Source organism: Saccopteryx bilineata, chromosome 8, assembly GCF_036850765.1.
Source record: "Saccopteryx bilineata isolate mSacBil1 chromosome 8, mSacBil1_pri_phased_curated, whole genome shotgun sequence".
Classification (NCBI taxonomy): Eukaryota; Metazoa; Chordata; class Mammalia; order Chiroptera; family Emballonuridae; genus Saccopteryx; species Saccopteryx bilineata.
This window is the reverse complement of record NC_089497.1, coordinates 70,293,298-70,297,624: the sequence shown is the minus strand read 5'-3', so window position 1 is coordinate 70,297,624 and position 4,327 is coordinate 70,293,298. Positions and strand designations below refer to the sequence as shown.

The 4,327-nt window shown below is 43.3% G+C and overlaps 1 pseudogene; it reads right to left on the bottom strand.

Moving 5' to 3' along the window:
• Nucleotides 1-1,915: 1,915 nt before the first annotated feature.
• Nucleotides 1,916-2,960, bottom strand: LOC136311994 (medium-chain specific acyl-CoA dehydrogenase, mitochondrial-like; annotated as a pseudogene).
• Nucleotides 2,961-4,327: the final 1,367 nt, after the last annotated feature.

Genomic DNA, 4,327 nt, shown 5'->3' with positions numbered 1-4,327 from the left:
CTCACTTGCAATTTTTTCACCTGTGGATGGAATAAACATTACTATGGGTGCTTAAAATATGCTGTTGCACAGATGAGCATTTAAAAAGAGTAATGAATGTAAATTTGTGATTTCCACATTGGACAGCTGCCCAGGCACACACCTTAAGAGAGAACCATGATCACAAGTGCCACTTTAACAACCGGTTTGCCAAACTCAACAAAAAGTTAGGTATCAGTTCTGTTGAACCGGTGTGAACCGGCTGAATCCCACCAAAGGTTGTGCCATTTTTTTTAACTGAAGGCAAATTATATTGATTTATTTTAAATAAGGTAAGTGAAACATGAGCTCAGAACTAGACAAGATTTACAAGTAACTTCTGGTTATTGTATAATGGGAGAATATTAGCATAATTTTTTTTTTTGTATTTTTCCAAAGTTGGAAGTGGGCAGGCAGTCAGACTCTTGCATGTACCCAACCAGGATCTACCTGGCATGCCCATCAGGGGGTGATGCTCTGCCCATCTGGGGCGTTGCTCCTTTGCAGCCAGAGCCATTCTAGTGCCTGAGGCCATGGAGCCATCCTCAGCACCTGGGCCAACTTTGCTCCAATAAAGCCTTGGCTGCAGGAGGGGAAGAGAGAGATAGAGAGGAAGGAGAGGGGGAAGGGTGGAGAAGCAGATGGGCACTTCTGTGTGCCCTGACCAGGAATCGAACCCAGGACTTCCTCACACCAGGCTGGTGCTCTACCGATGAGCCAACTGGCCAGGGCCTGAGCATTAAATTTTTTAAAAAGATTTTTAGTTATTGATTTTAGAGAGAAGAAAAAGAGAGAGAAAGGGGGACGAGGGGCAGGAAACATCAACTTGTAGCAATAGTTGCTCCTCACATGTGCCTTGTTTGTGCCTTGACCTGGCAAGCCCAGAGATTTCCAACCAGTGACCTCAGCACTCCAGGTCGATGCTTTATTCACTGTGCCACTGTAGGTCACGCTGAACATCAAATTTTTTACTATTACTGTACAAAACTGAAAACAAATGTTTTCCAAATGGTAGCAAAATGAACTCGTCTAATGCAATATTGCCATTAAGTCTACAAAGTCACTGGCAAGTTATTTTTTTTTCTTTTTTTATTTTTTTCTTCTTTATGTTGGAAACGGGGAGAGACAGTCAGACAGACTCCCGCATGCACCAGACCGGGATCCACCCGGCACGCCCACCAGGGGCGGACGCTCTGCCCACCAGGGGGCGATGCTCCGCCCCTCTGCAGCATCGCTCTGCCACGACCAGAGCCACTCCAGCGCCTGGGGCAGAGGCCAAGGAGCCATCCCCAGCGCCCGGGCCATCCCCGCTCCAATGGAGCCTCGGCTGTGGGAGGGGAAGAGAGAGACAGAGAGGAAGGGGGTGGGGTGGAGAAGTCTCCTATGTGCCCCAGCCGGGAATAGAACCCGGGTCCCCCGCACGCCAGGCCGACGCTCCACCACTGAGCCAACCCGCCAGGGCCACTCACGGAGTTATTTGATGGCATCCAAATCCTACAATATTATCCCAATGTAAATTTAGAACACCCTGAATACTTTTATAAACCCACTCTTCTGTCGTTTGAAAAATATTGAAATTCCAAGAAATTTCTGTTACTTTAATTTTGAGAGGTCAAAATAACAAAACAAATGTATTTTTTAAGGTTAATATAATTCAAGTATAGTGGTAATGAGGACAACACATAATTTTAAGGAAACCAAATCTATTTGAGGAAAGGCAAGTCATAAAGTTAAATAAAAGTAAAAACTGCTATTAGAATTGGTTGCATATATTTAGTTAAGAGTACTTAAGATTTTCATCAGGAAAAATCTTAAAGCCCTTTCCCTTTTCTGTCACTTAAATAGTAGATTGTATTCTATTTACTCAACAATTAATCATGTTTCTACAGCAATCTTGTTAATTTCTATACCTGCTAATGTCTTCATGGGCTATAATAAGCCTTTGAAATGGTGCTGCACCTTCATAAATCTGATAGATCTTGGCATCTCTCGTTAGTTTTTCTGTAGGACATTCTGTGTTAAACCCATTGCCTCCAAACATCTGCACAGCATCAGTAGCTAACATATTTGCAATATCTCCAGCAAATGCCTTTGCAATAGACATAATAGGTATTATTTTTTAGATTTTATTTATTCATTTTTCAAAGAGAGAGAAGAGGGAGAGAGTAAAAGAAAGAAGGGGGTAGGAGCAGGAAGCATCAAATCCCGTACATGCCTTGACCAGGCAAGTCTAGGATTTCAAACTGGCAACCTCAGTGTTCCAGGTCAACGCTTTATCCACTGCGCCACTTAATCTAGTTAGTTCAACTTTCATTGCTATTTCAGTTGGCAAAAATGATATTCCTTGGTGCTCTACAAGCAGCTTTTCAAAAGTTTTCCTCTCTAGGGCATTCTTAGTAGCTTCATTCAAAACTCTTTGTACTAGTCCCACTACACCAGCAGCTACTAGAGGTCTGATTTTATTAAAAGCAATTTTGAAACTGGCTCTCTTACCAGTTAAAACATTTTTTTAGGCTCTTTCACATCTTCAAAGACAAGTCCTTTTATATCTGAACATCACTGGCCCATCTTTAATTCCTTTCTTCCAATCTGTATTTCTGGGGTGTCTGCTTCCACAATAAGTCCAGTAAAGGCTTTGCCAGAAGGAAGCTTAGGAGCCAGATAAGAACGAGCCAGTAAAAACATACCACCCTGACCGTATTGCTCAGTGGATAGAGTGTCCTCCCATTGCACCAAGATGGTGGTTCATCCCTGGTCACAGCACTTGGGAGAAGCAATAATTGAATGCATAACTAAATGGAACAAGTGAGTGGAGCAGCAAATTGATGCTTCTCTCTCTCTCTCTCTCTCTCTCTCTCTCTCTCCCTCCCTCCCCTCCCCCACCCCCTCAAATCAATGGAGAAAAAGTACCAAGCAGCCTTTCCTCCACTGGTTATCTACATTTTCTGACCATTAATAATATACTCATCTCTTTTCCTTTCTGCTTTGGCCTTCTGCTGGCTGCATCAGAACCTGCTCCATGTTCTGTTACATAGTAAGCACATATCACTGGTTCTTCAGTCATCCTCCCCAAATAGTTCTTTTGTTGTTGATCATTTCCAGCAATAATAAGAGGCATTTGCCCCAAAGAATTTGCTTCAGTAGTAGTCTGAACCCTTTTACATAAGCCAATTCTTCAGTAATTAAACAGGCATCAAAAGTTCCAAGTTTAGCCTGACCAGGCGTTGGCGCAGGGGATAGAGCATCGGACTGGGATGCAGAGGACCCAGGTTCGAGACCCCGAGGTTGCCAGCTTGAGTGCGGGCTCATCTGGTTTGAGCAAGGCTCACCATCTTGGACCCAAGGTCGCTGGCTCTAGCAAGGGGTCATTCGGTCGGCTGAAGGCCCACGGTCAAGGCACATATGAGAAAGCAATCAATGAACAACTAAGGTGTCGCAATGAAAAACTGATGATTGATGCTTCTCATCTCTCTCTGTTCCTGTCTGTCTGTCCCTATCTATCTCTCTCTCTGACTCTCTCTCTCTCTGGAAAAAAAAAAAAAAAGTTCCAAGTTAAAGGCTCTACAACTTTCTAGAATGTATATATGTGTGTGTGTACATATATATATATATATATATATATATATATATTCCCACACACACACACACAGGGACAGAGAGAGTCAGAGAGAGGGATAGATAGGGACAGACAGACAGGAACTGAGAGAGAAGGGAAGCATCAATCATCAGTTTTTCATTGCAACACCTTAGTTGTTCATTGATTGCTTTCTCATATGTGCCTTGACTGCGGGCCTTCAGCAAGCCGAGTAACCCCTTGCTCGAGCCAGCGACCTTGGGTCCAAGCTGGTGAGCTTTTGCTCAAACCAGATGAGCCCGCACTCAAGCTGGTGACCTTGGGGTCTGGAACCTGGGTCCTCTATATCCCAGTCCGACGCTCTATCCACTGGGTTACCGCCTGGTCAGGCTAGAATGTATATATTTATTAAACCATGTTCCCAGGTTCTTTTACTTATTTTTTATTTACTTAATTGAATTTACTAATTTTAAAGAGGGGGGAAAGGGAGATCTAGAGAGGCACTGATTTGCTACACTTATTTATTATGTATTCATTGGTTGATTTTTGTATGTGTCCTGACCGGGGATCAAACCCACACCCTTGGCATATTAGAACAATGCTCTAACCAGCAGAGCTATGGGGCCAGGGAATTCCCAGGCTCTTTTAATTAGGGGACAGGATACTTATCAGTTTTATATTCTGCAGCACTTGGGGTTATTTCCTTCCTGGAAAATTTACTAGCAATAACTTATA